Here is an 11,515-nt window from a genome sequence, read left to right as displayed (position 1 = left end):
CCTAACCCTAACCCTAACCCTAACCCTAACCCTACCCTAACCCTAACCCTAACCCTAACCCTAACCCTAACCCTAACCCTAACCCTAACCCTAACCCTAACCCTAACCCTAACCCTAACCCTAACCCTAACCCTAACCCTAACCCTAACCCTAACCTACCCTAACCCTAACCCTAACCCTAACCCTAACCCTAACCCTAACCCTAACCCTAACCCTAACCCTAACCCTAACCCTAACCCTAACCCTAACCCTAACCCTAACCCTAACCCTAACCCTAACCCTAACCCTAACCCTAACCCTAACCCTAACCCTAACCCTAACCCTAACCCTAACCCTAACCCTAACCCTAACCCAAACCCTAACCTAACCCTAACCCTAACCCTAACCCTAACCCCTAACCCTAACCCTAACCCTAACCCTAACCCTAACCCTAACCCTACCCTAACCCTAACCCTAACCCTAACCCTAACCCTAACCCTAACCCTAACCCAACCCTAACCTAACCCTAACCCTAACCCTAACCCTAACCCTAACCCTAACCCTAACCCTAACCCTAACCCTAACCCTAACCCTAACCCTAACCCTAACCCTAACCCTAACCCTAACCCTAACCCTAACCCTAACCCTAACCCTAACCCTAACCCTAACCCTAACCCTAACCTAACCCTAACCCTAACCCTAACCCTAACCCTAACCCTAACCCTAACCCTAACCCTAACCCTAACCCTAACCCTAACCCTAACCCTAACCCTAACCCTAACCCTAACCCTAACCCTAACCCTAACCCTAACCCTAACCCTAACCCTAACCCTAACCCTAACCCTAACCCTAACCCTAACCCTAACCCTAACCCTAACCCTAACCCTAACCCTAACCCTAACCCTAACCCTAACCCTAACCCTAACCCTAACCCTAACCCTAACCCTAACCCTAACCCTAACCCTAACCCTAACCCTAACCCTAACCCTAACCCTAACCCTAACCCTAACCCTAACCCTAACCCTAACCCTAACCCTAACCCTAACCCTAACCCTAACCCTCTTCCTATCTTCCTAACCCTAACCCTAACCCTAACCCTAACCCTAACCCTAACCCTAACCCTAACCCTAACCCTAACCCTAACCCTAACCCTAACCCTAACCCTAACCCTAACCCTAACCCTAACCCCTAACCCCTAACCCTAACCCTAACCCTAACCCTAACCCTAACCCTAACCCTAACCCCAACCCTAACCCCACCCTAACCCTAACCCCTAACCCTAACCCTAACCCTAACCCTAACCCTAACCCCTAACCCTAACCCTAACCCTAACCCTAGTTCCCAAGAACTGCATTTCCCGGTATGCTCTGGGCACCCAACATGGCCTCCCGGAAGTTCGGAGTCCCAGAACTACATTTCCCGGCATGCTCTGGGCACCCAATATGGCCTCCCGGAAGTCCGGAGTCCCAGAACTACATTTCCCGGTATGCTCTGGGCACCCAACATGGCCTCCCGGAAGTCCGGAGTCCCAGAACTACATTTCCCGGTATGCTCTGGGCACCCAACATGGCCTCCCGGAAGTCCGGAGTCCCAGAACTACATTTCCCGGTATGCTCTGGGCACCCAACATGGCCTCCGGAAGTCCGGAGTCCCAGAACTACATTTCCCGGCAAGCTCTGGGCACCCAACATGGCCTCCCGGAAGCCCAGTGCGAGAAAACTACGCCTACCAGCATTCCCCAGGCAGCTGCTTGACCAATCACAGGCCCAGCGTTCGAGAAATACATTTACCAGCACTCACTGGAACCCAAGCACTTACTGCCCTTTCAAATAGACTCAAGCCCTAACACTAAAAAAACTTCGAAACCCCTACAGGCCTAATCCAAACTGTTTACCACACTAAACCCCTGAAGTCCTATGCCTAAAAGCCCTTAGGACACTTAGGACGCTCAAAACCCAAACCCAAAACAATAGGATTCTCAAAGCCCTAAACAACAAGATTAGGACGCTTAAAGCCGTAACCCCAAAATTAAGATGCTCAAAACACAAAGCCAACCCAAAACACTAGGATGCTCAAAACCCTTACTCAAAACATCAGGACGCGCAAAACTCTAACCCAAAAATTCAGATGCTTAACACCCAAAGCCCTAACACAAAACATTAGGACGCTCAACACCGTAACCAAAAAATTAGGACGCTCGAAACTCTAACCCTGGAGAACCTAACCTGAAAAAAAAAAAAAAAAGGATCTTAACACACTAACCCTAAATAACTGACCAAAATAAAACCCTAGGACCCTAACCCTAAAAAACATAGCGACACTCCATCCCAAAAAGAACTCTAAAACCCTAACACGCTAACCCTGAAACCCTTAAAACCCTGTTAAAACTCCAACCCAGTTATACACCAGTTACCTCCCTTAAAGGATATAGAGGAGCTCTCTCAGATACGGCAGTCCTACTTCTCATGAATGCATCCTTTAGGTGAGGAGGGGGAGAAGTAAAGCAAAGAACAACTCACGGGTTGAGATAAGGATAATTTAATTAAATGGAAATAATTATAATAATTAAATAAAGACTACCATGAACTAAACAATTTAACTAAGGGGAAATAAAAAGGGAAAGGGGAAAAGGGAAAATAAAAAGAAGGGACGAAAACAAACAAACAAAATAAATGACAGCTATATGGAAGTGCAGAGGAAAGAAATTGCTCTCTACTTCCCACAAATGAGCGATGATTGACCACGTCCTTGATGCAAGGCCTCAACGCACGCAGCCGGTGTTCGAGAGGAGGACCGACGTCTTCTCAACGAGAGCCCACCCCTCCCTCTTCTTCCTGTTTCCACCTTTTATTGCTGAGTGTGACATCCCATGGTATGGAATATCCTTGGATTGGTTTAGGTCAGCTGCCCTAGTGATGTTTCTCTCCTCGCTTTTTGCCCGTCCCCTAGGAGGGTTAGAGAAAGGCCCAATGCTGTGCCACTGCTGCTCAGCAGTAGACGCAACACTGGTGTGATAACACTGCTGTTCCAGCTACAACTGCAGAGTACGGCACTGTATGGGCTGCTGCTGGGAAAGTTAACATTCCAGCCAGACCCAGCACACCACCAGAGGTGGATTGTTACGATATGGAGATGGTAGGTTATCCAACGGCTCCCGTTTATTATCTTTTTATTTTTCCTGTTCTTCTTCTTCTTCAAAATTTCTTACCTGCTTTTAGTGTAAATATTAAGGCTGTAAAAGGACATGAAGTCCTCCTGATCCATAATCCTGCATCATCACTTTCTTCCCGGCAGAAAGGTTCCTTCGAATTAACATGTGTATTTAAGGCCTGACAAATACAGTCTTCAAAGGATCCAAAAACGGGCCCAAAGACATGCGGTCTTAAAGGCTCCTTTGGCCATTCTATCACACAATACTGGACCCTTTTTTATTTACTTTTTACGTTTCTGGGGCCTCTCTCGTTCCAGTTTCTAACTGTTATTCCTAATGGACTTTCTGGTGGTATGTCTGGTAATTTGCTCCCTTTCTTCTGGTCCCTGGTCTTCGGTTTTGTCTCACCCATCTAGGAATGTTACTCTGGCAATTCCCACAGCCCTTGGTTACCTTAATAAGAGTGTCTTAAAGAGGATTTAAGATCTATCACCCACCCACAAATCCTTTGGGAATCCCTTCGGTCCTTCACCGGCCAAGTCCCTCGCGGGAGATTGGAACCGTGGTAAAGAAGACCTCCACAATCGCTTCGGAACTAAATTCCGTCTCAGTCACACTCTTACACACACAGGCAACCAAAACCCATCCAACAGAACAGTATACGCTTTAAACACTTACGACTCCGTTGTCTTCATTCAGATCTTCACACGCAGAATTACGGGCAAAATATACTGCTGCAGCCAGCAAGGGAGCTGAAAAAAAATCAAAACCTTAGCTTACCTGTATTCAGGTTCGAGATGCCATTAGTCCCGACCAGACTCGAACAGCAACCACCAAATGCTGGGGCACCTCTCCTACATCAAATAAGATTCCAAGAACCAAAGCCCTCCTGGACAAGCCCCCTGGTGTCATACATGACTGGGTCCCAAACTGGATTGCAATTAAATTTTACAGTTTTTTAAATAAATAGAAGTAAACGAGAAGTTGCTCGCAAACAGATATACTGTGCCAGATGTCCTTCAGCAAGTGCCCAGAGGCAGACCGGATGTCTTTGCCAACACAGTCCCATCAATGTATTAGTACACCCATGCACTGCCACGTTAACTGCCATCACTAACTGCCAGGCAGGACAGCTCCAGACCAAACACATACACACACAGGCACGCCACAAACACTACAAACAAAACACACAACACATGGCGCAAGAAAAAGTGACCCCCAAAAAGAAAGCCCTACGGCAACAGCAAGTCAGAACAGGTGCTCTGCACCAGACCCTACCAGAGACTCAAATGTCACGACACGCGACTGGAAGCAACTGCCAGAACTGGGATGATGGAGGCCTAAAAAGCCTGCCTTCAAGACAAGAGACCAGAAGGATGGGGAGTGAAAACCCCCTAAGAAGACACTTAGGAAATCAATTCCCAAGCAAGAGCTCCTGATGCGGCCCAGACGACTTCTGCAAGAGTGAGGATGGAAACAGACGCGATCTCAAACCGAATACGATGCACAAGACCTGAAACAGATCTGCACTTCAAGCAGCGACTGCAAGACAAGAAGTTCTCGGATCAGAGCCATGATGACAAAACAAGCATTGAGGCCCTTCAGCACAGCCACCGAGTCGCCTGTCTGGTCAGTCCAGAGTCAAAAGTCATGAGGATATCAAGACCCAAGAAGCACAGAACAGACACTGCAGAAGCAACACTACAGGACAGACCAACAGAAGGAAACTGTCCTGCCTGGCGCACGCACTCACGCTACAAAATAATCCTGCCTCTTCTATTAGCCTGGTGACCCAGCCACAAGCAGCCTGAACCACCCTCACAGTGGCACCAAGTCTATTCAGCCAGCACGCTCCATGCTGCTCTGGCTCCCAGCTCCCATTAGCCACCCCAGATATGCAAATACCAGGTGCCCCACAACTTAGCTCTCAGGTTGCTGCATGGTAAAGTCCCTCCGCCTCAAGAAATGCACAGGCACCGATTGTCATCTTAGTCAATTGCCAGGCTCATCATCAGCTGCAAGAAACAGAGTACCAGCATTCACTAGCACGCCGGCCATGATGCCCACCTTCTCCACAATGCTGACTACCGCTGATGCAACATACAGTTCTGCTCACCTCTTCCTCTCCGAATCCAAGCTCCAACAGTGCAGCCAGTATCATCCACTCCACCTGGGAAAACAAAGGGATTAAATGATCGTTGCATTCACAAGTCAGCCAATGGTGTTGGTTTTTTTGTTACTGTTTTTGTGTGTGTGTGTGTGTGTGTGTGTGTGTGTTTCCTGTATTTATTTTTTAGTCTGCTTTAGCTCAACAGCATGCAGACAAGAGAACTGGGGTGTTTCTAGAAGCAATAATCCCCATGCTTTTGCTGCAGCTTTTAACATTGAAAGGACAACACGACCCAGCAAGTAACTGGAACTTTCTTAACTGGAATTAGCTCAAACTTTTATTCACATTGAAAGAACAATCTAGGTGCAGAACAGATTATACACCAACAAAATCAATTCCATTCCACCCCCGGGAAAAAAAATCACATACTCTCATCCCCTCCTGTCCCTCAGCCGCTTGCCTGCCCCACGTGGCAGATGCTTCCATCTGTTCTCTTCACCCACTTATAGCACCTCTAAAAGGCAAACTGGAATTTTACTCTACTGGATGTAGGAAAATAACTGCAGTGACAACCGCACCCCAAAAACAACAGTTACCTCTGCTCATCACGTACCAGAGTCACTGCAGAGGCAGCTGGTTGACACATCCTGCACTGCACACTGCATTGCAGCCTGAACAAAGGAGAAAGGCAGGAAGAAGATAAACATTCAGCTGCCAGCAGTAGCACCCATCCCTCAAAAACATAAGCGACCCCAGCTTTACTTTTATCCTTTCAAAACAGCAGGCCACTTGCCTCTGGACCTGCAAATTAGGTCCAAGCTTGAAAGGAGCGGCCAGCATCACCCACGCCACCTGGGAACATAAAAGGACAAAATGACCACTGTGCTTGCAAGCACCCACCTGCTACACTGCTCCTCTATCCCAAACAGTCTCACCCCGGACCCTCTGAGGGAAACACCTGAGCGTCTTCCCTTCGCTTCAGATAAGGGATGACCAGGCTGACACCACTCACCTTCCCTCAGAGCTTCCTGACATGACGATTTCCCTTCCCTCTCCACAACTGCACAAAGCACCTGCAGAGGCAAGAGAAAAGCACACTCTAAAGCACCTCACAGCCACAGCGTACCTGCTGCAAGACCTCTCTCTTCCCAGCTCCGGTACTTCAGCTGCTCACCAGCTCTAACTCAGATTCTACGCTCACAGCGCCACAGCAAACTCTGCCTAGACCACACAACACACACTACACAAGCTACATTGCCCAGCACACACGGGCTGGTACATTCCAGCCCAACAATCAGTCGCATCGCACAGGAAGGATGCTGCACACTCCTAGAAACCAAACCTACCAGTCCTGAGCAGCTCCCCGCTTCCTCCTGCCAACCACGCTCAGCACACACACTATTCACCCATCAAAAAAAAAAATAAACTTAGAACTTACACACAAAAAAAAAAAACAACCGAGCTCCACAAATGCCAAAAAGACATGCGCACACAGCAGCCCTGGCAGGGGTAATCACAGACTTACCCTTTGCAGATGAAAAGGTGACTATGATACAACCCTGCTCAGTCTCTTGGCAATGCTGCATCTACACTGTCAAGCCACATGTAGCCGGTAATCAAGCTGGTTTTAGTCCTCTGCAGAATAAAACGAGTGGGTTTATACATCTAGAGATTAAAGTGCAGCTCAAAAACAGAGCAGTATCGCACCATCCTAAAAAACAATAAGCCACAAACCTCTACTAAACATTCCTCTATTAAGTAAATTCCAAGCACTTAAAAATTCTAGAAATCTATAAACTCCAGTCTGCCTAGAGAACCCTGCAACTGACTGAAGGAAAAACAAAGCACTTACCCCAAGGAGCAGCCCAGGCAGAAGGAGCTCTCTGATAGCATGCCTGGGGCTCATATACCATTCAGCCCTGCCCAGCACCCAAACCCAATCACCTGGGAAAGGGGAGGGGCAAAGCACAAGGAAGTAGAAAGAAAGCAGGAACAGAAGCAACTGCTTTTTATCTTATTTTATTTTTTTATTTTTTTTTTTTTTTTTAAGTTCTGCTTTACTGGGAAAACATGCAGAGAGCAGACAGGTGACCTGTGGTGTTTCTAGAAGCAACAATCCCCATGCTTTTACTGCAGCTTTTAACATTGAAAAAACAACACGACTAGGCCAGTAACAGGAACTCTTTCAAATGGAATTACGTCAAACAGGTTCATCATCACTTGCAAAAACAGAGAACCAGCATTCACTAGCACGCCAGCACTGACACCCACCTCCTCCGCAACGCTTACTACTACTGATGCAACATGCTACTGTGAAATACCTCTCTGTTCCCAGCTCCTTTCCCTCATCTGCTCACTACATTTACCTGAGAAGTGTGCCCGAACGGACTCATTCTACAGAGATGAAGAAGGTGGCCCTGCTCACTCTCTTGGCACTACTGCACTTATGCACTCAAGGAACCATACCCCACAGTTTCCCAAAAACAACGTACCTGGCAACCCCTCATAAAAGTACTTCTAATATGTCAATTCAAGGACATAAAGTCTAGAAGGCTTTCTGGTCTAAAGACTCGACAGACAGAAAACACACAGGCAAAAGCTCCAGAAATATAACAACCTGTCCCTAAACTTGAAACAGACTACCCCTTACATGCCCACTGCTGCCATTTTCAGACACATGCTCACACAGGGAGCTTCCATGATACATTTCAACTAAACCCTGCTCCATCTCTTTAACAACAAGGTTTTGACTTTGATAATATTTGACATACAGGCAAAGAATCACAGAAAGCCCCGTAATTCTGCAAAACTCAGAAGGGACCCAGAACCACAAAGCAAACACACAAAGTAACATCACCATACTATCCGTAAAACTGCCATTATAACTACTCACCTGAGGAAGAGCTGTGTGCAATACAGGCACCTACTACTAGATTGCTTTACAGTGACAGATCCTACCAGTTACCAACTCAAAAAGATAGGAGTACCAGTTTCTACATCAAAATGCATCAGTCCATAGACTCTGACCCACCTAAAGAACCCTCCAAACAACTGAAGGAAAAACAAAGCCCTTACCCAAAAGTGCAGCCCAGGCAGAAGGAGCTCTCTGATGGCACACCTGCAACTCAGTTACCACTAGGTCTCACCTGGACCCTGAAGCCAATCACCTGGGAAAGTGCAAGGGGGAAAGCACAAAAAACAAAAAGAAGGAGCAACAGCTGTGGTTTATTTACTTCTTTATAAGGCTTAGCTCAACAGCATACAGAGTGCAGACAGGAGAGCTAGGGTGTTTCTAGGAACAAAAATCCCCATGCTTTTGCTGTAGCTTTGAATATTAAAAGGACAATACAACTAAGCAAGCAATTGATTTCTTTTTCCATCTGGAATTACCTCGATCTTTCATTTACATAGAAAGAACAATCTAGGAGTAGAACAGATTACACACCAAAAAATAATTCTATTCCATTCCACTCACAGGAAAAAATCACTTCAGTAGGATACCTGAGAACTAAATGGCTATGTTGATGGGTCAAAACACGCTACAGGACACTGGGGCCAGGCCCTCCGCTGCACCCACTTAAAACCCATCCCTACACTCACCAAGGTGCAACCCCAACACAAAAAAAACAGACACAGCATTTCAGATTCAACAGCTTTGGGAACTGCTGGAAAGCAAGCTTCATTCTCAGCGAGGCGTGCTCAGGCTACACAGGACAGGGCTTCGGGCACCACTTTGCTTACCAAAAAACCGCCATCAGCACCTGCTTTGTTCCGATTCTCAAGAAATAACATCACAGCCCACATTGCCTGGGACACCTGATAAACAGAAGAGAAAGCAGCCATACCATTTTCAAGCCATCCCTGCACGTGTCGCTCCTTGATGAGCTGCAACCTCTTCTCAAATCCTCAACCGCTTCTGTGGAGAGCCTGCCAGGGCACCTGCAAAGCAAGATGGATACCCTTCACAGTCACCTCGTGCTACTTGGCTGTTCTGCTCCAATCCAGCTCACAACCAGCCCGCCCTTCTCGTGCTGCTCTTCAGAGTACAGCTTGGCCCCTCTGAGCCTGTGTGAGACAAATGTGAAACAAAAAAGCATAGGCTGAAGCAGCATCCAAAGCCACAGCACAGCTAGGACAGTTACTCTCATCTGCTCCCTTACCTCGGCCCCCTCACCTGCCCTCGAGGCAGATGCTTCCATCTGCTCTCTTATGCCAGCTATAATACACCTCTGAAATATAAACAGGATTTTTACTGTACTTTGTGCAGTTAACTAACTGCAGTGACAACTGCACCCCTAAAGTACCTGCTACATCTGTTCATCGCTCACCTTGCCAAAAGCAGCTGTGGTCAAGTCCCGTGTTGTACACTCTGTTTCACCTTAAACAAATTAAACATAAGTTGCCTACCAAGGGTTGAACAGTTCCAGAAGGAGCTCTTTCCTGTGACAGGTTCCTCCTAGGGTTTACACTCTAATGGGGACAGGAAAGAAATAAGAAAAAAAAAAAAAAGCAAAACCCCATTATCTGTAAGCTTTCAAGATTCAACAGACCTCCTCAAGCACACTGTTCAAACACTATGTGAGAAGCTGCTCACAAGCAGCTCAAATCTCCCCCCCACACATCTGCCTAACACTACAGAGATGACTGTGCCAGCTGTCCTTCAGTACGTGCCCAGAGGCAGACCGGATGTCTTTGCCAAAACAGTCCAGACAATGTATTAGTACACCCATGCACTACCACGTTAATCACTAACTGCCAGGCAGGACAGCTCCGGACCAAACACGTACACACACAGGCACGCCACAAACACTACAAACAAAACACACAACGCAAGGCACAAGAAAAAGTGACCCCCAAAAGGAAAGCCCTAGGGCAACAGCAAGTCAGATACAGGTGCTCTGCACCAGACCCTAGGAGAGACTCAAATGTCACGACACGCGACTGGAAGCAACTGCCAGAACTGGGATGGTGGAGGCCTAAAAAGCCTGCCTTCAAGACAAGAGACAAGAAGGATGGGGGCTGAAAACCCCCTAAGAAGACACTTAGGAAATCAATTCCCAAGCAAGAGCTCCTGATGCGGCCCAGATGACTTCTGCAAGAGTGAGGATGGAAACAGACGTGATCTCAAACCGAATATGATGCACAAGACCTGAAACAGATCTGCACTTTCGAGCACTTCTTGTCTTGAAGTCGCTGCTTGATCAGAGCCATGATGACAAAACAAGCATTGAGGCCCTTCAGCACAGCTACCAAGTCGCCTGTCTGGTCAGTCCGGTGTAAAAAGCCATGAGGATATCAAGACCCAAGAAGCACAGAACAGACACTGCAGAAGCAACACTACAAGACAGACAAACTGAAGGAAACTGTCCTGCCTGGCACACGCACTCATGCTACAAAATAATCCCGCTGCTTCTATTAGCCTGGTGACCCAGCCACAAGCAGCTTGAACCACCCTCACAGTGGCACCAAGTCTATTCAGCCAGCACACTCCATGCTGCTCTGGCTCCCAGCTCCCATTAGCCACCCCAGATATGCAAATACCAGGTGCCCCACAACTTAGCTCTTAGGTTGCTGCATGGTAAAGTCCCTCCGCCTCAAGAAATGCACAGGCACCGATTGTCATCTTAGCCAATTGAAGGCTCATCATCAGCTGCAAAAAACAGAGTAACAGCATTCACTAGCACGCCAGCCATGATGCCCACCTGCTCCACAATGCTGACTACCGCTGATGCAACATACGGTTCTGCTCACCTCTTCCTCTCCGAGTCCAAGGTCCAACAGTGCAGCCAGTATCATCCACACCACCTGGGAAAACAAAGGGATTAAATGATCATTGCGTTCAGAAGTGACCCAATGGTGGTTTTTTTTTCTTATTGTTTTTTGTGTGTTTCCTGTTTCTTTTTTTTTTTTTTTTCAAATCTGCTTTTGCTCAACAGCATGCAGACTGCAGACAAGAAAACTGGGGTGTTTCTAGAAGCAATAATCCCCATGCTTTTGCTGCAGCTTTTAACATTGAAAGGACAACACGACCCAGCAAGTAACTGGAACTTTCTTAACTGGAATTAGCTCAAACTTTTATTCACATTGAAAGAAAAATCTAGGAGCAGAACAGATTATACACCAACAAAATCAATTCCATTCCACCCCCGGGAAAAAAATCACATACTCTCATCCCCTCCTGTCCCTCAGCCGCTTGCCTGCCCCACGTGGCAGATGCTTCCATCTGTTCTCTTCACCCACTTACAGCACCTCTAAAAGGCAAACTGGAATTTTAC

General features: G+C 47.2%; 1 long non-coding RNA gene across 5 annotated transcripts; it reads right to left on the bottom strand.

Moving 5' to 3' along the window:
• Nucleotides 1-4,558: 4,558 nt before the first annotated feature.
• Nucleotides 4,559-11,197, bottom strand: LOC137865031 (uncharacterized). Of its 5 annotated transcripts, none has more exons than XR_011101725.1 (8): nucleotides 9,648-11,197; nucleotides 9,086-9,179; nucleotides 8,316-8,407; nucleotides 6,766-6,875; nucleotides 6,253-6,313; nucleotides 5,854-6,092; nucleotides 5,247-5,300; nucleotides 4,559-5,172 (listed from the first exon to the last, which is right to left on the bottom strand). It is a non-coding gene; the product is annotated as an uncharacterized lncRNA (long non-coding RNA). The 5 variants fall into 5 exon arrangements; XR_011101726.1 differs by lacking the exons at nucleotides 9,086-9,179; nucleotides 9,648-11,197 and adding exons at nucleotides 8,982-9,056; nucleotides 9,213-9,395; XR_011101724.1 differs by lacking the exon at nucleotides 9,648-11,197 and having other exon boundaries at nucleotides 8,982-9,395.
• Nucleotides 11,198-11,515: the final 318 nt, after the last annotated feature.

Source organism: Anas acuta, chromosome 15 (assembly GCF_963932015.1).
Source record: "Anas acuta chromosome 15, bAnaAcu1.1, whole genome shotgun sequence".
Classification (NCBI taxonomy): domain Eukaryota; kingdom Metazoa; phylum Chordata; class Aves; order Anseriformes; family Anatidae; genus Anas; species Anas acuta.
The sequence above is the reverse complement of the archived record's forward strand: the minus strand, read 5'-3'. Positions and strand labels throughout refer to the sequence as shown.